Source organism: Parasteatoda tepidariorum, chromosome 5 (assembly GCF_982258835.1).
Source record: "Parasteatoda tepidariorum strain Cologne lab strain chromosome 5, Ptep-v5.0, whole genome shotgun sequence".
Classification (NCBI taxonomy): domain Eukaryota; kingdom Metazoa; phylum Arthropoda; class Arachnida; order Araneae; family Theridiidae; genus Parasteatoda; species Parasteatoda tepidariorum.
The window spans coordinates 12329885-12355548 of record NC_141759.1 but is presented as its reverse complement, the minus strand read 5'-3'; the positions used below and the strand labels follow the sequence as shown (position 1 = coordinate 12355548).

The following is a 25664-nucleotide window of genomic DNA, read 5'->3' as shown; positions in this document are numbered from 1 at the left end:
GCTGGATTCGGTTACTGAGTTTCTCGACACCACTTATCCTGTTTTAAGTGAGAGTTTGAAGCAACGCAAGTTGGGAGCTGCGTACCTCACTGATAGTTTTGAAAAAATGAAGGAAATCAGCGTGAAACTTCAAGGAAATAAAATGAACATTATCAAGGCTAAGGGAATCATATCTTCATTCATCACCAAGTTTGATATCTACAAGCCAAACATTGGTCGCAAAGAGCTAATGCAATTTCCAACTCTTAAAAAGTGTTCAATGGCAGATATCGAGATTCTCGAAAATAAAATCTTAATTTTTACTAATTACCTTGATCAGTTATGGAATCAAGATTTAAAGATTTGATGAAATAAGAAATTCCATACATTGAATTTTCGGTCCTTTCTCTTTTGAAGTTGTGGATAAGCTCACTTCCTCTTTGTAGACTGAGTTTTTAGTTTTGAAGTATGACTGTGAGGCTAAAGTCATCTTTAAAAAATACCGTTACGAGTTAGTTTGGATAAAGCTTATGGCCACTTATCCACAATTGTGGAAACAAACTGAGCCACTTCTCATCTCGTTCCCGTCAACATATTTGGTGCAGAGATGGTTTAGTTCTGTCTTCCAGCTGCTCACAAAGCAAAGAGATAGGTTGGACATTTGCTTCAAAGGGGAAATCTGACGTTTGAATCTGACGAGCAGGAAACCTGACATTCAAGCTTTAACTTGAAATACACCAAGCACAGGGCAGTCATTGAAGTGATAAAAATGTACTTTCTCACTCTTTTTTTTCTCAAATTTTAGTTGTTAACGTTTTAACTTTCTCTTGATTACATTAAAATATGAATTCTAAAAAAATTTACTTTTGTTTTGATTATTCCGTTTTAAATATCATTTCTTTTTGAAAAAAAAGATGGACAATTTTTTTTTAATTAATAAAAATGACAGGATAAATGTGCCTCCTTATTTGCATTACAATTTAAATTAATATGAAGTAACTTAGCATATTTTCAGTGTTTGGTTGCTCACAAACAACAGAGAATGGTTTTTTGAGTAAAAAGAGAAAGGGGCGATATGTGTCAGCCATCCCCAAGAGGGGGGCGATGGTCCACAAAAGGTTGGGAACCACTGGTGTAAATAATACATTCGCCAATGAAAACTTCAGCTGGTAGATGTAATAAGCACATTATGATAGTTATTCTTAATCAGCGGCAAAATTCATCGCATAGAACTTGATTCGGCATATTATCAGACTGCTAGCTGCTCTGATACCTCATAATTGTTTAGGTTTCTTTACAATTGTATAAGTACACTTTTTAGTGAGAACAGGTTTTTCGTACAAATAAAGCATTAATTTGATTTGTGCGCGTAGAATATCATAGACCACTTGAATGCTTTAAATATTTTATTTTGAGTTACATATATATTGCTGAGTTACATATATATTGCAAATATATATGAAGCCGTGAGGGATCTGTGGTTTGCTGATATTGCGAAGATATGCCGTTCAATTCTCAGTGGCGGCTTTTCACACTGACAGTTGTCCACAAGGGAGACATTGTGGACCCTCAACCTCCATGTCTTGATATTTTTGCAGGAATGCTTTTTTTACCAATATATGAAATCTGGATTTTAATAGCTTTATATAGAATGCCTAAAATTGACCGTGAGAATTCCAAATTATTATTATGATACTAGTTCCAAATGGTATTTCATGCACTACTACCAAGCATTCAATGGAATGCCTGATGACAAACCGGCAAACGCTGGAAGTACTATTCCTAGTGAAATGGAATCCCGAATTAGATAAGATAGAGTACTTGTATAAAATTGCTATAATAAATTTGTTTCCTAATGTAATTCTTATGATTTTGCTAAATTGAAAAGTTCAACGGAAAATTCTGGCAGTGAAGAAATGCGCCCAACTTTACATGGATAATAAATGAAATAGAATTTATACCCTTCAATATGTATGTATCAGATGCACCGTTTAGTTTTATTGGGAAGTTTCTTTATAAGTGTAAATATATGAATACAGGTTACTTTTTACGATATATGCTCTGTCTCTTTAAGCTGCGCGCGACATTATCATTCAGTTAAATACTCTACAACATTCTGTAAAACGAGGCTCGTGCTTTCGTGAATAAAACCTTATTGTAGACCTAATAATTGCCTCGATACTGCATAAGTTGCAGAAGAAACGTTAAGTCTCGTTTCTTCCACAATAGTATGAATAGTTGAATGAAAAGTGTTTGAATATGAGAGTATGAAATGCCTTTTTGCTTTGAAACTATAATTCAAAAGCAAGTTGCCATTTCATACTTTAATACAAAACAGAAAAATTATGATTCTACGATCTGTTATTCAGTATACGATTCAAAAGAATACAAAATACGATTCCAAAAAATTTAAATATTTATTTCCATATAAAGAATTTCTACAATAAAAGTAATCCTTTATATATACCTTTGCAATGTTGCTTTTAAAACAATCAATTTACAAGGCCTGGCTTCTTATATGTGCCACTATCGCGCCAAAAACTATATAAACATGAAATTTTCGACTACTAATACACTGTATTCTTTACTCTGTTTTCCGGGATTCCTATAAACTGACACTTTTTTTAAACTGCTATTATTATTAATAATCAAATAAACCAAATAAATTTTTTTTAAATAAATGCCTAACGTTAACCCTTTAATGGGCCCTTTATTTCTAGTAACGGTAAATTAAAGTATTTTTGGAATTGAAATTGTTTTAATAACAGTAATTGATATAAAAAAAAAACTCATTTAGTTTATAAAAACGCCATTTTTTTGGTGGTAAATATATTTAACATGACCTATTAGGAACTTACTGATTTTTATTTTTCTTTATTTATAAAATAAATTCCTTAAATGCTACAAACTTCAAAAGGAATTATGTATTTTATAACTTTTATACGTTTTTTAAAAGTGACAAATGGTTACCAATTTTATTCAAATCCACTTCAAGAAAGTTGAAGTTATTGAAAAATGGAAACTTAAATTAAAAGTTTATAACAATTTATAAGGTCTGGCGTCTTATGTGTGCCACTATCACATCAAATACTATGTAAACATAAAAATTTCGACTACTAACACTTTCTCTAAACTGCTATTATTATTAATAATCGAATAAACCAAATCAATGCATACCACTGAAAACAAATTATTGATTGAGTAAAGAAAATGATATGTTTTTCCTTGAACTGTCAACTCAGTGAAAATGTTTAAGTAATTAAAAAGAAAAAGCAATGAAGAAATTAGACACTGTTCCTTTCTCATTACTTACATCAGCTAAAACCATGCAAACACACTAGTTATTTCTTCAGTGCATTTGTAATCATAAACAATGCCTAGGTGGCCATATTTCTTACTTTGCTAAAAATGACACCCGAAATTCAGGTTTTGTATGCAATAAAGAAATTTTATTACATTTGATAAACGTTGTTGAACAGCAAACACAATTATTGAGTTTGTGATTATCAATAACAAGCTTAAGCCCTTCCCGCCCCCGTAAGGGGGCATCCGGGGGCACTTCGAAAGTTCGAAGTGGGCGTAACAGTTCAATTACATCAGCAAGCATATTCAAAAATTTTAAATTAGAGTTTTAACAAATAGGTGGAGTATTAAATATGAAATCCAGAAAAGAGCACTACTTAAAAATAAACTAAATGCAAACAAACATTCTGAAATCCCATAATTGCATACTTGCTAACTCTTCCGGATTTTCCGGAAGAAGTGGTAGTAATTATATACTATTTTTTTCTTTTATAATCTTAATTTTCAAATGATATTAATCACCACTATTCTTACAAAAATTAAGCACATATAATAATATGTGTGACTATCATGGTTGTCACCCAGACTGAGGAACAACATCTTAGCTCAGCCGAAATGGAAATTTCAGAAACTCCGGCCAACACCGAAAAGAAAAAGAGGAGAAAGAAAAAGAAAAGCAAAACTTGTGTCAACTCGGCGATGCAAGTAGACCCAGAATCGGACTGCGAAACCATCAGCCAGATTCCAGTGTTAGCTCCCGCTACCTCAGCGGCCCCAGTACCGGCAGAGAAAGAAACCAAAGCCCCGGCGGCGGTGGACCCTCCCACTCCAATTACAACATCAAGTGACTCTTCATCGAGTAAAAAGCTCAAGACCCTCATCAGAGGATTGGATATCGATACCGATTCTCAGGAATTGGAAAAATATCTTAAAGATTTTGGACTTTTTCCAGAAAAGATAGTTCAACTCAAAAGGAGGAGTGGTCAGGAGCTTAGGCCCCTTCCACTTTTTTTGGTCATCCAATCAGAGAACAGCACCGCCAGAAACATTTTCAACATCAGCTCAGTCTTAGGAAAACCAGTGAAAGTAGAACGCTTCAGAGGAGGCAGATACCAGATTCAGTGCTACCGCTGTCAGAAGTTCGGACACACGCAACGAAACTGCCCAGCATCCAACCCAGCCTGCATGAAATGCGCCGGAGCACATTTCTCGTACGAGTGTACTAAACCCAGGACGACCCCAGCCATCTGCGTCAACTGCAACGGTGAGCAACTGCGGAGCAAGACCCAGAAAAGCGCCGAAAGAGAAGAAATCTCATCCCGTGAAAGCTGCCGACAACGCCACCAGATTTATAGAGCTCTTCAAGGAGATGAAAGAACTGCTGAAGGATGAGGAGCTTATTAAGCTTCTTCGTTCTATACTCCCAGAGACCCAAAATTAATTTTGGATCCACTCCTACCAGGATTTTTACTTATCCTGACGTCACGGCTCACCGCCGTGAATTACTTTCTTTAACTCATTTCTTATAGGAGCAAGACTACTAGTTTTACGACCTAACAGAATATGACGAATCAGTTGGTGGCCCTTCGGGCCAAATACTGAGATCCCACTTATACCAAGCACCAAGCATCATGGTTGTCAACTTAAGTTTTCTCAAATACAACGTATTTGTTTGCTTAAAATTGAAGTTTTAATTCCATTTTAATATCACTGGGAAAAATGATAATGGAAGGGATTAAAAGTTGGCAGGTATGTAATTGTTTAGATTTCTTTACAATTGTATAAGGACACTTTTTAGTGAGAACAGGTTTTTAGTACAAATAAAGCATTAATTTGATTTGTGCGGGTAGAATATCATAGATAAACCACTTGAATGCTTTAAATATTTTATTTTGAGTTACATATGTATATTGCAAATATATATGAAGCCGTGAGGGATGAGTGGTTTGCTGATATTGCGAAGATATGCGGTTCAATTCTCAGCGGCGGCTTTTCTCAATGACAGTTGACCACAAAGGAGACATCGTGAGCCCTCAACCTGCATGTCCTGATATTTGAACAGAAATACTTTTTTACCAATATATGAAAAATTTACTGATGGAGTAAAGAGAATTATGTGTTTTTCCTTGAACTGTCAACTCAGTGAAAATTTTTAAGTAATTAAAAAGAAAAAGCAATGAAGAAATTAGACACTGTTCCTTTCTCATTACTTATATCAGCTAAAACCATGCAAACACACTAGTTATTTCTTCAGTGCATTTGTGATCATAAACAATGCCGAGGTAGTCATATTTCCTACTTTGCTAAAAAATGGCACCTAAAATTCAGGTTTTGTATGCAATAAAGAAATTTTATTACATGTGATAAACATTGTTGAACAGCAAGCAAAATTATTGAGTTTGTGATTATCAATGTTCAACTCCGAAGCCTTGTAATTTTGAACCCGATCCAGAAGACAGGGGAACTCCTTCATCAAGTATTGGGAGAAACTTGCCTTCGTGGACGACTTTTTGATCAAACTTCCTGCATCGGGACTCCAACCCATGATCCATCTACCACATCATATTGCCAAACTCTACTAAAGTGCAGAGAACGTCAAAATATAATGAAAATTTAAAAAAATACTAAAGTTCCACATTTGCTTAAAATGAAATAAATCAATTGACATTCAAGTCAATCATTCCTTTTTGAGAAATAATCTGCTACGTAATGATTTATAATTATCTCTTTTATAGATTTCACGTTTGTTTCCGAAGGTGGCCCACGTGTCCCCAAAGTTGCACCGGTGTCGGGACACCTTGGGAACATGCATTTGGTCTCTCTCGCCACTTGCACGACTTAAAAGTATTAATCTGATAGATTAATTCGAATTAAAGTAATGTGGTTAAAGAAAAAGAAATAAACTTTCAGAAAACATATCATAACTCAAAGTTCTAGGAATTTAAACACATATAAATTACAATATCTTCTTACCCGGAAATTAGAACAACTGCAAAAAATTAAATCACGTCATACAATGGAGGCCATTCAAGGAAATATCTTCCAATTCAGCCTCGTGCACCTCAGATACAAGATTTACCAAACAGCAGGAACATCTTATGATTCAAAATAAATTTAATTTTACTTTGGGGGAGGGCTACGCTACCACTGGCCACCTTTGGCTTACCCACCTTACTTAATCAAAATATAATAAATTTAAAAAATAATAATAATAATAATTTTTAGTGACTTCCTTGTACCTGTCTTGTAGAGCAAAGTTTTTTGAGGTGAGGCTTAATATTAGTAATAGCCACTCTCAGTTCTATTTCTATTTTTAGCCGTGATCTATATTTTGTCTTCAAAGAAGCCACAGCAGAAATTCCAGTTTCACAAAGGTAGGATATTGAAAATGGTAATAGAATGCGAAATGCTCTTGTTTTCAGTGCAGAAAAATCATCCTCCTGCCTAAAATTCAAATAGTGATTTATTACTAAATTGTATTTTGGTTTCTCCACTTGTCGTGAAGTCTTTGAAAGTTTTTTCCTGATCAATTGAGAATCCTTTGGGAGTCTTATGAAATGGATTCCTAACCCACTCGTAACTTGTTATCAGTTTGTCGTCAGCAGGAAAATACTTTTTAAAATTCTTTACCAGCATGGCTAAATGATTTTCAATGGTTACAAAAACAAATTTTTTATGTTCTTCCTCAGCCGTGTAAATTTTAGTACAACCATCCACATTTGCAAACATTGTTAGGCATTGTTGCTTTAAATTTTTTAAATTTCTGCTCCGCAATTCCAATTTTCTACAAAAGGCATTAACTTTATCTCTCGTATCCAACATATGTGTATTTACTCCTAGGAGTTGAAGATTCAAGTTATTTAATTTCTTACTTTCGAACCTTCCGGATATCGAACGATCTCCATGGTTGCATATTCCGATGCAATATTTGCATTCCATGTTTGCCGCATTCATAACATCATTTAAAATAGCAAATAATGCTAGAGCTGTCGTTTTGAGTTCTATCGATTTGCAGAAAAGTAGATCTACTACTGACATATTATCACAAAATCGAACATAAGCAAGTAAATGAGCATCTTTATTAATATCGGCTGCTTCATCGAGCTGTATTGAAAATAATTTGTCACGCAACATCGAGAAAAGCTGACATTGTACATTTTAAGCTATATCACCAATTCGACGAGCAACAGCATCTTTTGAAAGAGGTATGGACTGCAATTGTTTTGAAAAATTATCATCTAACATAGTTTCTACAATCTCAATTGCTGCTGGCTTTTACTTTACTTTTGTTTTGGCAGTTAGTTAAAAATAATTTAAAGACAAAATTCAAAATACTCAATAAATATTATTGTTGTATAAATTTTACTATAAGTGGGGGGTGCGATAAAAATTATGATTGAAAACTGGGCCACGAATACTGAAACGTTGAGAAACGCTGGGCTAGTGCCACTACAAAGGTACCTCCACCACTACTCTCACAGAAAAGGCCGGTAACGGCCTCAGGCGCCCAGATAAATGTTGCTGATGATGATGATGATCATTTATATTGAAAGTCAGTATCCTCAGAAATTAAATAGTGCATCCGCCAGTGAAAACTTCAGCTGGTGGATGTAACGAGTACATTATGAGAATTTATTCTTAATCAGCGGTGAAATTCAACGCATAGAACTTGACTCGTCCAAATAGCTAATATAATCCAAAAGCTACCTGCTCTGAGATCATATATATGTTTAGGTTTCTTTAAAATTGTAGGTGGACATTTTTTCGTGGGAAACGCGCTTTTAATACAAATAAAGCAGTACTTTTATTTGTGTGTGTAGAATATGATGGATTAACCCCCGTTAGAAGGCCTTAAATATTTTATTTTGAGTTAAATATGTTGCAAATATATATGAAGCCATGAGGGATCAGTGGTGTGCTGACATTGCGAAGATATGCTGTTCAATTCTCATCGGCGGCTTTTCACAATGACAGTTGATCACAAAGAAACATTTTGGACCCTCAACCAACGCCTCCTATAACTGAAAGCCTCCACACGGTTTTTCATAAGTGGTCCGATCAGACCACTGTGAAATATATCCACTTATGCAAGATGCAAGATATAGGTGGTAGCTCAGCGTATTGGCGCGAAGCGCCATTTACTGATTCATCTAAACTGGATTAGTAATATGTTGTGAAATCATATGTACCTAAATAGGAATAAAAATAAAAGTGATTCACAGCGGTGAGCTGTGACTATCAGGATAGGGAATATCCTGAGTGTAATTGAGTCCATATCATTTCTGTGACTCAGGAAGCAGGGAACGAAGGAGCTTAACTAGCTCCTCGTCCTGGAGAAGTTCTTTCATCTCTCTAAAGAGGTTCAGGAATCTACTGGCTCTATCTGTGGCTTTTGCTGGGCATGGGTTTCTATTTTTCGGCACCTTCCTGGGTCTTGCACCACAGCCTGAAAAACAGGCTGGGTGCTCACCATTACAGTTGACGCAGGAGGCAGGAGTTGTTCTGGGCTTCGTACACTGGTACGTGAGATGTGTTCCGGCGCATTTCATGCAGGCAGGGTTGGGAGAAGTGCAGCTTCGTTGTGTATGTCCGTACTGTTGACACCGGTAACACTGTATCTGGAATCTTCCTCCACGAAAGAGTTCTATTCTCACACTTTTTTCAAGTATTGTGCTGATGTTGAATATTTTTCTGGATTCACTGTTGTCTGATTGGATAACCAGAAAAAGTGGGAGGGGCCTAAGCTCCTGACCACTCCTTCTCTTGAGTTGTATTATTTTCTCTGGTGAAAGTCCAAAGTTTTTAAGGTGTTCTTCCAATTTTTGTAAATCGGAGTCTATGTTCAATCCTCTAATCAGGGTCTTTAGTTTTCTTTTCAAGGAGTTGTTTTCTGATGGATTTGGGGTGGGAGGGTCCACCGTCGCCGGGGCATCGGTTTCTTCCTCGGTCTCCGCCGGTACTGGTGCCGCAGGGGTTGCGGGAGCTTTAGCTGGGTCGGGGTGTTTTCTTTCACCGTCAGATTCTAAGTCGATTTGCATCGCCGTGTTGACGCAAGTTTTGAGCTTCTTCTTCTTTCTCTTTTTCTTCTTTTCGGGGCAGCCCGGAGTTTCTGTTGTTTCCTCAGAAGGAATATCCATCTTTTCTATCTGAGTCAGAGTTGGCTCAGTCTGCACAGGAGTTTCAGCCTCAGTGTTTGTGGTTTCAATCATTTCTGCTTTCTCTGGCTTGGTTGATTCCCTTGCAGTCCATTCCTCTTTGATCATCAGGTAGCGTTCGAGTTTATATTTCATTCTGAACTTGTTCTTGTACGACATTACATCGTTGTTGTCACTTTGATAGTATCCTTCGTACTCTACCATGTAAAATCTGCATCGATCGATCATGGCATCAATATTGTCAGGGGTAGCCTCTTTATCAGCATAATCATGACACTCTTTTCTCATCTCATCATGGTCTATGGTGGGTGGAGGCTTTGAATTAAACATTCGTTTGCCGCCTCGTCCAAATTTATGATAGGAAGACATTTCAGCACTGGAGCTCAGTCATAAAACAACCTCACTCCACGAAGTCTCAAGAGAGAATCCTATATCCACTTACTGAACGAGTCATTTAATGCAGAATATAGTTAAAATAAGAAAGTGGTAGTAAATATATGACTAAAAATTTATTTTATTTACTGGTTTGCCTTCTTCACTTCTCAACCACTACAGATTCAATTCTCAAATATATAAAATAAAATTCTCTCAATTACTTTTATAAAAGGTTTTGGGTTCATGCGCACAACTGGGTCACTTTTTTAACGGTCTGCGCGGACTACTTATAAAAGACCGTGTGGAGGCTTCTTGATGTAGAAGGTGATGCCTTAACCTCCATGTCTAGATATTTTTACAAGAATACTTTTTTACCAATATATGAAAACTGGATTTATATAGAATGCCTAAAATTGACCGACAAAGTTCCAAATGATTATCATGATATTACTTCTAAATGATATTTCATGTACTACTACCAAGCATTCAATGGAATGCCTAATGACAAACCGGCAAACGCGGGAAATACAATTCCTAGTGAAATGGAACCTAGAATTAGGTAAGAGTAAGTACTTGTATATGAATGCACCAATAAATTTATTTACCAATGTAATTATTATGGTTCCGTTAAATTGAAAATTATTTGGATCAACGGAAAATTCTGGCAGCGAAGAAATGCACCCCATTTTACAAGTATAATAAGTGAAAGAGAATTTATACCTTTCAATATGTATGTATCTGATGTGCAGTTTAGTCTTGTTGGATAGTTTCTTCATAAGTTTAAACAAATATGCATTAATGAAGTATTGGGAGAAATTGTGGATCAAACTAACACGCATTTACGTTACATGAAGAGGAAAACAACCCACGGATAGTCTAGTGGTAAAGGGACTCCATTCCAGTATGCCACTACCACTGAGGATATATAGCGTCAGCACTGTGGTTTGTGCGAGCCGGATCGACTAGCCATTACTCGGATTCTGGTCACTTCATTTAAAGGTTAGCGCTCTATCCCCTGAGCCACCATGGCTTGCAATACCGGCATTGTTGACAACACTTACACAAGATAGAAATTCAAGCTATGGAGTTAAGTTATCAATAGTTTTTAATATTAAGGATGATAAACATTTTTTGATGCTTTTGCGCTGTATCTGATTTATCACTGCCTTTATTTAATTCGACGCGTAAAATTTTTTGCCTTTTGCAAAATAATTGCAAAAGACATAAAATTTTATCTTTTAACCTATAAGTGCTTAGTATGCTCTGGAAAAGTTTTGTTTTCACCAATCTTATTATTCTTTTACAAATGTATTGATAATGGTTAGCTATTAAAGTAGATTGATGTGTACTTACAAATATATTGAAAACGAAATTTGTTTGTCTACCACAGAAAAATATTAATTTTAATTAATATATTTTTTATCTTCTTAAAACTGTATATATTTTTATTTCGACTCTCTTCTGAAATTAAATATTACATCCGCCAGTGAAACTTTCAGCTGGTAGATGTAATGAGTACATAATGAGAGTTTATTTTTAGTCAGCGGCAGAATTCAAAGCTTGAAACATGAATCGGCATATAATCCCAATGCTAGCTGCTTAGAAATCGTATATTTGTTTAGGTTTCTTTACAATTGCATGAGGACACTCTCATTTGTGAGAACGCGTTTTTAGTACAAAGAAAGCATATCCTCAACCTCCATGTCCTGATATTTTTACAGGAATGCTTTTTTTTACCAGTGTATGAAATCTGGATTTTTATAGCTTTATATAGAATGCCTAAAATTGACCGACAAAGTTCAAAATGATTATTATGATATTTGTTCAAAATGATATTTTATGTACTACTACCAAGCATTCAATGGAATGCCGAATGACAAACCGACAAACGCGGAAAGTACAATTCCTAGTGAAATGGAACCCCGAATTAGGTAAGATAAAGTACTTGTATGTAAATGCAGCAATAAATTTGTTTCCCAATGTAATTATTATTGTTCAGTAAAATTGAAAAGTATTAGTTTCAACGGAAAATTCTGGAAACGAAGGAATGCGCCCAATTTAACGAGCATAATAAGTGAGAAAGAATTTGTTCAAATCAATAACTATGAATGAGATGTACCATTTAGGTTTGTTGGACAGTTTCTTTATAAGTGTAAATATGTAAGCACATCATACCTGCCAACTTTCACTCTTCCCGAAAATGGATTTTCAGAGTGGTTGTAAAACAATAAACGAAAAACAATTTGATTCAAAAATATATTTATATTTTGATTCTGTAGAAATTCGCTAGTGCAGGAATTATTATGTTTATATATATTTATTGTAATTATTTATATGTAGTGGTGGTCAAACTCATTTATAATTAACATAATAATTCAAATAGTTAATTGGAATAACATGAGTATTGCTACCACTTCAAATATGAAAATAAAATCTTTCGGAAGAGTTGGCAGGTATGGCACATGCTTTTCTCCGATATATATGCTCTGTATCTTTAAGGTACAACATTCTGTTCTGTATACTAATTTTTCGGTTTGTTTTTACTCATGCCGTTGTAAATTTGTATGTATCTATTTTTTCGACTATCCAAATAGCTTAATTTTTCTGTTAATCAGATTTCTTGTACTCGCACTTGTATCTTACCAATTATTATTCAAATCATTTTTTTGTATATATCACACATTTTACTGTTCTGTATATAAGTTAATCGACTGCATTCGCCCGTTGAATTTGGCAATTTAATCTCAGATGAATAGACTAGTGCCACAAGTCAGGTACATCGTTCAATACGCTCACATTAAAAAAAGAAAAATCTTATCTACCACAATAATACATTAATAATAATTATTATAATTTTAAATCTTTTAATATAAATTTTTCTGCGAGTCATTGACTTTTGGAAAAAATAATTATATTACATCCACCTGTGACAAACTGCAGCTGGTAGATGTAATGAGTCAATTACGAGAATATCTTCTTAGTTAGCGATGAAATTCAACGTATAGAACTTGAATAGTCGGCATGTAATCCATATGCTACATGCTCTGAAATTTTATAATTGTTCAGGTTTCTTTAAAATTGTATGTGTACACTTTTTTGTGAGAACGCGTCTTTGAGACAAATAAAGCATTACTTTGATTTGTGTGTGTAGAATATCATAGATTAACCCCCAGTTAGAATGCTTAATATCTTTTATTTTGGGTTACATATGTTGCAAATCATGCATCAAGAATTTCTAGAAAAAAAGGTAATTTTGAAATGTGCCTTTGCAGCCTTTTTTTTAAATGCTAAATGTTTAACGCTCTCGGCAAACTCTTAAGACAATTTTTTTTTATGTTTCTGACTACTTCATAATCTTATAATACTGTTACTTCAAATATTATAATTGTCTAAGACTTCCAAATTGGCTGTTTCGCTACCACTAAAAAAATCTCCAAATGAAAGTACTGTTGTTAGCAGCTCTTTTCACGGCTCTAATATATGATGTATTTGTTAGTATACCATTCAAAAGAATATGAAATACATTTCCAAAAAGATGAAATATTTATTTCCATATAAAGAATTTCTACAATAAAAGTAATCCTTGATATATACCTTTGCAGTGTTGTTTTTAAAACAAACAATTTCCAAACCCTGGCTTCTTATGTGTGCCACTATCACGTCAAATACTATGCAAACATAAAATTTTCCTCTATACTGAATTTTAGCTGTTACCACTGCTGAAATTTTCCAAATGAAAGATCTAAAGTAATCTGCGACGTTTTTGGAAATTTTGTGATCTATTTCCTGGGAGTCATAGCAAAATAAGTTTTAAAAAAAATCCCCAAATTAATTATTAAATAAAGAACTTTTACAAAAAGCGGAACTTTTGAAATGCGTTACCTTTCAAAACACTGCATTGTATAACGTAAAGAAACATTGCGTCACGTAACTTCAAAATACATTTTTAGTAATTTTTTTGCTGTGGAGAATTATTGTTTTTTTCTAAACCAAGGGGTTTGTTTTTTACTTTGCACTGAGAAAAGATGTGAATTTCCAGTACTCCAATGGTACCTGTAAAAAAATGTCACTGAACTTAATACTACTTTTACAATCTATAAATATCAATTAGTAAAATCAAAGATTTTGTACTTTTGTTGTTGATTGAGTTTTGATTCTGTAATGATGCAATATGTTTGCCTGCATAATTTGATCTCCATCAATGCGAATCTCATCCCCAAACAGTTTCTTGGTCCTCTGCCGAATGGTAAATAAGCGTACTGAGGATGCTTTAGTGGAGATGAAACCATGAATATGGAAACAAGTAAAATGGAATTCGATAATCATGTTCTAGAAGGATGAAGGATGCAAGTGACATTATAAGAATCTTACACTGATAAATAAGATTAAGATATCAGCTATGGCGTTTACCTTTTATAAAGTAGTTTGTTATGCTAATTTCAAATGGAAAAACCGTTCTGCTCTTTTGCTACAGGTTTTGAAGACATTCGGCAGACTTTGGAAATTTACGTTGTATTCTGTAAGCTTCCATCCGTAAGATTTGGAGCAAGCTTTTTTTGAAATCTTTCAAGCCGTTCCTACAAGTCGTAGTGTTGGCTTGGTTTTACAAAGCTACGAGCACTTTTCCCCTTTTCTGTTAAAAATTGTTTTTTTTTATTTATTTAAACCTACCTTCAAATTAACATAATAGCTGTGCTCAAATAGAACAAGAAAAACACCAACACAAAATAAAAATGCAGGATTCGTTATTACAAAATGTTAAAATGAATCTTATGATGTAACAACAATCGGTTGATTTAATTTTTAAAAAAAAATTATATGCTTTAGTTTAAAATTTTGGTAGTCGAATTATAATTGATCCTTTAGAAACTAAATGTTTTTGGTTATTTGAAATTAGAGAACATATTTACTTCAATTATACAATTTAGTTGGAGGAAGTTTAACTTCCATAATATCCCCGTTCCATTGTAAATATTTGCTTTAGATTTGTGGACGAAGTTAAGATAATATTCCACAACGATAGCCTGATTAAATTAAGGGATTTTTAAAATACCCTTTTTCATTCACGTAAGTTTGTTACTTTTTCCATGGAATGAAACGTAGGAGTGTGAAATCTACTCCCTTTTGACAAAACATAATTTTAATAAAACAGTGTCCAATTTCCATGGAATTTATTTAAGCGAGGTGTAACAGCTACACAATTTCGTCACAGATACAAGAAACTTGCGAAATGTTTTCAAAAATTTATGATTTTCGCCAGAAGCACCTAAAAAAGCTCCAAAAGAGCGAAATGAAAAGCAAGGAATAAGAGCACTGGAAAAAAGCATAGGTAATCAGTACTACTTGAACACCTACATGAACTTACTTCTTCAATAAGAAAACACTGACTGACGTCATCGTTGCCAGACTCAAATTCGCAGCCAAAATTTACTGTTCCACGAACGGTAACCACAATTCCGATTATTATGGTTTTCGTAGCAAGACATAGCATTCTTTATGCATAGCGTACTCAACCGAATATATTTTTAGCCATGTCTTTCCCTTCGTTATTAAATATTTCAGGATGTGGAAAATGTTCAGCATCATAATGCATTGCGTAAAGTGGGATTCATCCCCTTTGTCGCCACTATCCCAGTGTCTCCAAATTTGTAGTCTGCAGTAGCTACTCTACCGGGCCTAAATAAGGAAAGAAAGAAAAAAGAAATTAAGTCTAAATGGAATGCTTTAAAATAGATTTATAAAATAGAACTCAACAGCACTAAATTTTTCCCAATTCACAGATAACTTATAACAACATTTCCATAGAGACAAAACTTTCGGTTTAATCAGAAGTTAACAAAATATACACATTCTATATTTATTTTCAAAAATAACAGTGTTACCAGATTTAGAATTAAATATTATTCGATAAAATGTAACATTATTCATCATGAACTCAATCACTAATTCAAAGATATATTATCAAAATTAAAGATCTATCCTTGCATGTTTGAAATAGCAGGGATTGAATCAAGCGAACATTTCAAAGTAAATTTAAGTGGATGTGCTAGAACGTTTTAATTTCTTTTAAAGATTTCCCCGTTTTAGGTGGCTTGATTGCAATTTTCTTCCCAGTGCTTTCACAAGGGGATATTTAATACGTTATTTTATGTTTATGTTTTTTTTCCTTCTTTGTTGATCCTTTTAGTTCGCTCATGAAGGGTAATATTTTTTTTAATTTCATCTTAAAACATTTTTCTCCCAATATTCGTTTAGTTGTGACATTAGCAGCGTGGCGTTGTCGCAACTTGAAATCTTCGATTTTCATAAGTATTGTATTTCTATCTTAAGCTGTATAATATATATATATATATAGCACAATAAAAACAAAGAGAAAAACGAAAATAATTAATAAGTTTTATTAACTGCGCATAAGCTGCAAGTATATAGAACTCATAAAATAAGATAAAAAATTGGTCACCATAAACTCACGTATTCAGGTGGCACCATAAACTCACGTATTTCTCTATCTATGGGCAACGCTACTGTTATCATTTATTATGTTAGGTTGTCTTAAGTAATAATTTAAATAATGTTGAATATTTATCGAAATATAAACTTCTAAACGCAGAGCTATAAGCGATAAGCAGAGAGCTCGCCGCACTTTACTGTACTCAATACTCAATAAACTTCGTTACGGAGCAAGTATGTAGATTTATTATTGATCTTTTCTGAAATGGCTGAAGAAATTTTGAACATAAACGGCGATAGAGTGACGCATATTTTTAGTGACGGAGCTCGCCTTTTACGAGCAATGGCATGCATCTATTAATACTATAATTTACCGCAATATTGATAATATTGCGGGCATGGCTTGAAAATTGTTAAAACTGAAATCCAAGTACTTTCTCGAGGGAATGGTCGCAGGCAACAGCTAAAAAGGAGAAAATATTTGGCCAGTGCATTGTTTAAAACTAATTTAAGTGATAGTATTCGAAAACGGCTTGAAGAATTAGAATATTCAATTAACCTCATTTGTGCTTGGTTAACCATTAAAATTCAAGAGATTTTGTATATACTTCCTATTTACATTTATCTTTAACGTATTGCATTACAATATTAACCATTTGATGCGCGAGCGTAAGCAAGAGCAAACCGGTTTCAGTCACGTAAGAACAATAATGTTGTATAATTTCGTTTGAAAATTATGAATTTACATTATTTACTTCTCAACGTTAGCGCTGTTTAAATTAAGGAATCTTTAAAAACCTCTTTTTCATTCATATAAGTTTTATACTTTTTTCCAAGAGAAAGTGCATTTTGATGGAATTGACGCATGCGTCAAATCATACGTACGGGAGCATACGGAATGAAACGTAAGAGTCCGAAATCTACTCCCTTTTAAAAAATCAAGAAATTGAAAGAAATCAAGTTTCATGCACCAGTGTTCAATTTCCCTTGAATTTACTTAAACGAGGTGAAACAATTACGCAACACAAACGGTAACCACCATTCAGATCATTAACATTTTCATAGCATCTTTATACATAGCATTCTCCGCCAAGAAAATTATTATGCATTTTTACCTTTCGGGATTAAATATTTCATGATCTGGAAAGTATTCAGCATCATTATATATTGCGTAAAGTGGAATAAGTATATTCATCCCCTTTGTCACCACTATCCCAGTGTTGCTACTCTACATAACCTAAATAAATAAATTTTAAAAAAGTAAATTAAGTCTAAATGGAATGTTTAAAAATAAATTTTTCACATTTCAACTTGTCAACAATAATTTTTTCACGATTCACAGATAAACTAAAACGACATTTGCGAAGATACAAAACTTTCAGTTTAATCAAAAGTTAACAAAGTATATAAATTTAGTTTTTAATTTAAAATAATGCTGTTACCAGCACGCCAGAAAGTCCCCATATATGAAGACGGGAAAGAGTAAAAACTGGTAACAAATAAATTTCCTTTTCAACTTTTTTTTCGGGAATAAAAAAATATTCTTAGCTACCAAATTTTTTACGGATACAATTTATATATTGAATTACTTCTTCCCTGAGAAAAAATTAACAACCATGATTTGTTTATTGCTAAGAATAGATTTACTCCTTCCAAATATTATATAATATTGAAATAGTTCTACCACCAGTACTTTCTCTTTTCCGTCGCAGTTAATAAACTACCACTCGAAAATATTTATTCGCTGTCCGGAGCAAGTTGTGATTGACGTGTGAAATTTGTGGACAAAGAGCGATGAGACGGCCTTAAAATCGGTTTGGAGACCAAAGTGGGCGTTATTTTCGGTCCTGGATATTTTTCAGTAACTGGGACATATGTTGTCCCAACAGTAATATCAAAAATTTACCAGACTGGGACAGCACATGTCCCGTCCGGTGCGAAAGGGTGAAGTAATAATTTAAATATTGTTGAATATTTATAGAAATAAATATTACGGAAATATAAACTTCTTTCGGAAACATGTAAATAGATTTATTTCAGACCTTTTCTAAAATGGCTGAAGAAATTTTTAACATAAACGGTGATAGGGTGACGCATATTGTTTTTGTCGGAGCTCGCCGTTTGTGAGCAATATTTTAATCTATTAATACTCTACTTTACCGCAATATTGATAATATTGCAGGCATGGCTTGAAAATTGTTAAAACTGAAGTCAAAGTACTTTCACGAGAGAAATGTCACGGGCAACAGCTAAACGAGAAAATATTCGGCTAATGCATTGTTTAAAACTAATTTAAGAGTTAGAATTGGAAAACGGGTTGAAAAATTAGAATATTCAATTAACCTCAGTTGTGTTGTATGTTAGGCTTAGTTGCTATTAAAGTTTATATATTGTTAAAGATTGTTTTCAAATTCGACCAAGCTGGGCACCAAAGGCGGTTGCTAATATATTAAGGTATATATCATGGCTTAATCTAAACCTAAATACAATCCCTGGCCAAATTATAAGACGCACTATAAGATTTTGTGTAAAATCTTATTTATCAGGAGATACTATTCAGCTTTATTGTTTTTACGCAACAGAAGCCGGTTTTCGCTTGCTTACGTTCGTGTATCAATTGATTAAATTAGACGATATATAATATAAATTAGATAAACGGATAAATTTAGACAATATATTATATACATATGGAATAATTTTTACATTAAATATTATATTTGTTTATTATATTAATTAGACCAAATTATTAGACGCACTGTAGTTTTTTAATAATTGCGTGTTTTGCACGAGTTTATATGCAATACTTTTATATTTAAACATACAAGTAATGGATTTTTATACAGGAGATTTTGTCTTTACTTCTTATTTGTATTTATTTTTGACGTATTACATTACATTATTAACCAATTGATGCAAAGTAAGTGCAAACCGGTTTCAGTCGCGTAAAAACAATAATTCTGTATTGTATCATTTGATAATTAAGAATTTACATTATTTACTTATAGTGCGTCTAATAATCCAGCCAGGGACAGTATTCACCTTTACCTAACGCGGTTTAACCTTTTTGAAGGCCGTGGTAAGTATACTTACCACCATGTTTTACCACTTTTAATTTAGGTTTCCATTTTTCAGTAACTTCAGCTTTCTTGAAGTGAGTTTGAATAAAATTGGTAACCATTTGTCACTTTTAAAAAACGTATAAAAGTTATAAAATACATAATTCCTTTTGAAGTTTGTAGCATTTAAGGAATTTATTTTATAAATAAAAAAAACTAAAAGTCAGTAAGTTCCTAATAGGTCATGTTAAATATATTTACCACCAAAAAAATGGCCTTTTTATAAACTAAATGAGTTTTTTTTATATATCAATTACTGTTCTTAAAGCAATTTCAATTTCAAAAATACTTTAATTTACCTTTACTAGAAATAAAGGGCCCGTTAAAGGATTAATATATACCGTTGGTAATATATTTAGGTGAAATATATTAAGGTAATATATTAAGGTTTAATATATTAAAGAGTATATTAAACCTTATTGTAATAAGGTTTTAAGGCAAATTTTTAAGCCTTTGCATATCAAATCGTAAAAGATTTGCGCGTGATACAAAATTGTTGAGTTGCGTCAGGTGAATTGGTTCCTAAGTTTAAGTTTTAATATACTACTTTTTAATCATGTGAATTTATCGTTCACACCACTGCATATAAATGATCTAAAAGTTCATATACAACGCCACATCTATTCTACTTCTCCGTGTCGAATATTTCAAAATGTTGGTAAAATCACCCAACACACTGAAAGCATTGGTTTTTAAATGTCTGCCTCTCTATAAAATATTTTGCAGAAAGCTTATTACCTGCCAACGTTTGAACCTTTCGAGGAGGATTTACCCCAGTGGTAGAAAAATGGAAATTAATTTACAATTTTAAGCAGATAACATGCTTTGCATTTTGAAAAATCTTATGCGGAGTACTACGAACTGATTCATATATTAATATATATATTAATTTTTTTTTTAAAAAAGTATTGGTTGTCAAAAAGATCATAAATTAAGTTTAGAAATACAAGGAATATATAGAAAGCATGCAATTTACTGCCACGTTAAAAATAGAAATAGCATTTTACTCCAAATGTGTAAAAGTTGGCAGTTATGATATTATTTAACCTCTTTCAGACGGGCGAGTCTTGCATGCTGGAAATGTAGGGTACATCGGTAAGCGCCACCAACCACTTCATCTTATACTGGTTTGTTCTGTGCCCAAAAGTCACGATGGAATAATCTTATACTGGAGTCTTGCATGCATTCTCAGGGTGTGGATAATCAGGGTAAAATTATGATAGAACTGGTAGCCAAACTGGTTACTTCTTAGTTCGAAATAAAAATTCATAGTTCCACTTTTAAAGCTCAAATATTGTATGTGTTAAATTTAAAATCAAATCAAAAATAAATCTGTCAAATTAGCCATGCCCAAACTTAAGCAACCGTTTTCTATTTTTAACTATACTGATTCTGAGATCCCTTCCATTATTATTTTTCCCAGTGGTATTAAAATGGAATTCAAACTTCAATTTTAAGCAAACAAATACGTTGTATTTGAGAAAACTTAAGTTGACAACCATGACAGTAAGGCATATTAATATATGTGCTTAATTTTTGTAAGAATAGTGGTGATCAATATCATTTAAAAATTAAGATTGTAAAGGAAAAAATAGCATATAATTACTACCACTTTAAATATGAAAATAAAATCTTCCGGAAAATCCGGAAGAGTTGGCAGGTATGAAATACATGTATGATTTGCCCGTCCCGAAAAGGTTAATGAAACCACTTACATTGAAGCAGGAGGATGCATTCTGAAAGTTTCTGACACAACGGCGTCCATAATCTTCATTTCTCGAATAGCATCATTTCCTAATTTTCCCTAAAATGTAGATTAACAGCGCGCTCATATTTAAGTCTTGTGAATAAGAGAAACGGCACAATTCTTAAATAATTTATAACTATCTATGAAATTGAATTATAGGTCATTATTTCAGCTCATTGAAGTTTTACTCATAAAAGTGCTGAAATTTTGATGTTTTTGCTTGGTTTCTGAATTATCACTGTAAAAAAATTTTAAAGCACATAAAGTTTTATTGTTTTAGCTATAAGTGCTTAGTATGCTCTGGAAAATTTTTGTTTTCATTGATATTATTATTCTCTCAGAGATGCCAACTGCTCCGGACACGCCAGAATAATTAAAAAAGCGGTAAATAACTACAAAAGAAATTTTGCAAATATTTGACTATTTTTCCTGCTTTTTAAAAGGTATAGTATGACGTAAGTGCTATAAAATGGTGAATTATATAAGTCTACGAATTGTTCAGAAATAGTGGAGGATAAAAAGCTACTAAATTGAATTTATTAGACCAAGAATCACAATTGATAAACTACAACTTTAAAATATATATTTGTTGTCCGGAGCAAGTTGGCATCTCTGTTCTCTCACAAATGTATTGATAACTGTTAGCTGATAAAGTTTATTGATATATACTTAGACCATATTGATAAGAAAATGGTAACAATTCTTTTTTACATTTATGGTTACATTTATTTATATGTTTTTTTGTAGAAATTTACTTTAGATTATGGAAAAGGAAAACGAAATTTGTTTATCTACCGCAACGAAATATAAATTATAATTAATATACATTTTCATCTTCACAGCTGTGATACGTTTCTTATTACTATTTTTGATTTTTTTAAAACATCCACCAGCGGTAACTGCAGCTGGTAGATGTACTGAGTACGGTATTAGAGTTTATTCTTAATCAGTTGCAAAAATTTAAGGTATAGTGATTGGCTCACCGCTAGAGGGCGAGTTAATCACTAACCCAATTAAAGAATTAAGAGAAGAAAAGCCGGAACGTAGGCGGGTCTTTCCTCGATAAGAGAATATTTCTATGATTCTGTATTTTGTCCGCTGAGAGCCCTTATAATATGCTCATAATTGCTTTGTTTATTTGTTTTAAGGATTAATAAATTGATTTGTTGCTGTTACATTGGTGGATATATTTCAAAAGCAATAATGCACATGACATTGAAAAAGTTATATTTCAATCTTGGTTGGAGGGTGTACTGATTGGCTCGCCGCTAGACGGCAAGTTAATCACTAACCCAATTAAAGAATTAAGAAAAGAGGAGCCGGCGCGTAGGGTGGTCTTTCCTCGATAAGAGAATATTTCTATAATTCTGTATTTCGGCAGCTGAGGGCTCTTATAATATGCTCATAATTGCTTTGTTTATTTGTTTTAAAGATTAATAAATTGTTTTGTTGCTGTTACATTGGTGGATATATTTCAAAAGCAATAATGCACGTGACATAAGGCATAGAACTTGACTCGGTATATAATCTAAATGCTCGTTGCTCCGAATTCGTATAATTGTTTAGATTTCTTTACTTAGGTTAATTGTTTAGGTATGAGGACACTTTTTAGTGATATTGCGTTTTTTGTTCAAATAAAGTATTAATTTGATTTATGTGTGTAGAATATCATAGATAAGCCACAGTTTGATTGCCTTAAATCTTTTGAGTACCATATATAATGCAAAAATATATGAAACCGTGAGGGATCAGTGGTTTGCGGACATTTCGAAGAAATGAAATTCAATTCTAACTGGCGGCTTTTCACAATGACAGTTGACCACAAAGGTGACATTGCGGAACCTCAAACTTCATGTCTTGATATTTTCGCAGGAATGCTTCTTTTTTTTATGATTAGTTTCTTTATAGCTTTATATAGAATGCCTAAAATTGACCGACAAGCTTCCAAATTATTATTATGATATTAGTTCCAAATGATATTTCATGTACAGTCCGCAAAAAAAAAAACGAATCACCCTGCATAACTTTCGTTCTAATGATCGGATTTTCACGAACTAAGTGTCAATCTTAATGGTTCCTGGGGGTGACCTCAAATATGCTAATTAATTCGTGCTAACTATTAATTAACATACGAAATCAGACACAAAAACGGTCTTTCTCTGAATAAACATATAATTTTTTTTACATATTTGGAATCTAGACACTTAAATTAGGGGGGGTAGACAAAATTTTAAAAAAATTGGATCGTAAATTGGGCCGCAATAAAGGTTTATATATTTGGCGATAGTCCAGAAAACCGCCAAAAAAAGTCGCCTGCGCAAATGAATATTTTAAGATAACCCATTGAGTAATTCAAAAGAGAAATGCTTCATTTTACTAGGTTGCTAGGCAACCATGCTATGACTGTAAAAAAATTGAAATAATGTTTTCTGATTATTCAGAGAGGTTTAATTCATTGTTAATAGAAAATATCTCGAAGTTTCTAGGCAATAGACAATTTTTAAGCTAATTTCTGTCTAAAAAGCAAAAAAAAAAAAAAATTATTTTAATGTCCTTTGAAAATAAAATTTGAATCGATTTATAAATTATATATGATTTTGTAAGTTTTTAGAATTTAAATACATGAACTTTTTATCTGATATTGTTTAGATTATGCTGTTTTTGCTAAATTTATTCGAGGATTTCATACTATAATCAAATTAACATAACTTATTACAGCTATATACAAAATTTTAGGGATAATCATTTTTACAGCTTTGAACCCCTTGGGGACGGGTGATTCATGAAAGCATTCGTACGAAATCAGAATCAGGATGTAAATAAATAAAAAACGGTAGCTTAAATGCAGGCGTTGCTAATTTCGCCGACTTACTTTGCCTTGAATTTAATTTTTGTTAGTTTAATCATATATATAATCAATGTTAGTTCGAAGTATAACTAAATACTTTTATTTTCAACTAAGTAATGGTGAATTAAATAAATCAAACAATTATAACCCTGACCACAAATAAACTGCTAAAGAATTACTTTGATTATCAGTTTTATCTTACCCTGGTTGATACTGTTTTATGCTGTCACGTATTTGTGACAGTCGGCGAGAAAGGGTTAATCGAATCTTCTAGGCAAGAAAGTTGGAAGAAAAAAAAAGTTCTAGAAAAATAAAATGTAGATTGCATAGTAATTCTAATGCACATTCACAAGGTTTTCTGTAATTTAAGATATTTCTTTTTTCTATAACTCAAGGAATTGCTGAATGTTTAGTAGCATTTTAAAGACATTAAAATATGTTATGTTTAAGAATAAGATATTGAAATAATATGTTGCATATTGTATGATTCGTTGTTTATAAAATCGCTTCATTCTGCTAGATATTTAGGTTACATGGTTTTCTTTGGATAAAGATGATTAGCAAATAGCATCCTCGTGTTTCGATGCATTCTGAAACTTACGTTCGCAAATTCACCATACAATGTCGCGCAGCATATTCTTCAATTACGATAAGCTACATTTACCACCAAATACTGCTACTATGATTATTTATGTTTTCTTATATATATCTGATACTCTCCTTTTAAAAAGAGCTTGTAAGATCCTTAAGATACTGAATAGGACCCAAAAATTTAAAAGATAAAATATTTAATTTCATTAACTCAAAATATCCGGTCTCAAAATTTTAAGTTAAATATAACTTTTACAATATTGATGCTCTTACGTTTTTAAAGACCACATGAATCCTGTTAAAATATTAAAATGCATATGTTTACTTTAACGAGTGTAAAATCCTTATCAAAATAATGATAAAGACCCAAATGTAAATTGACGATAAAAACTCAACTGGCTTCAAAACATATGAACCCAGCAAAAACAAATTTGTAGGTCCAGCTCCACAAAACTGCTGTTTGCCACCAGCTAAAGCGACGGGTCTGTGCCGGCAAAAGTCACTTTCAACTGTACTAAAGTGAATGGCTGGCCTTCTGTCGAGCCAACAATACCGGCCTATCGATGGCCGGTAGTACCTAACCCAGCAGTTACTGTCTAAAACGCGCTGGGTGAGTGATTGCCCGACATTTTCCAGTAGAGGGTAATCAATGAATCAATAATTGAGGGCCAGCAATTTATATACACCCAGCAGCATCCCTTTAGTTTATAGAGGTTTACGAGAGGTCATTGACCTAGTTACAGGAGTAACTAAAACCCACAAACCTAATTTTTATTTAATTCAATTAGCTAAATAAATATCTAGCTATCTAATACATTTCTGAATAAATTATTAATATATGAACTAAGAAAATATTTCTAGGTTAATTTTTTCATTTAAATTGTTTTATGCAAAGAATATTTTTTACACAGTTCAACCCCTTAGTCCTAAAGATTTGCTGTGCACAATCTATGCTTCCACTTATCAATACATTTTTAAACTAGGTAAACATATGTAATAATCTTTTCTTTACAGTGATATTCTACTTAAAAGCAGAATAATAAAACTGCTGTCCAGAATTATGAAAATTCTGTATCTCACAAGTAATTTTTCAAGTTTAA

At 32.9% G+C, this 25664-nt stretch overlaps 1 protein-coding gene across 1 annotated transcript in view; it reads right to left on the bottom strand.

Annotated features, from left to right (window-relative positions):
* The window catches only part of LOC147808566 (zinc finger BED domain-containing protein 5-like), an 88366-nt gene that overhangs the window by 37444 nt on the left and 25258 nt on the right, over positions 1–25664 (bottom strand). The gene's annotated exons all lie outside the window — the stretch shown is intronic.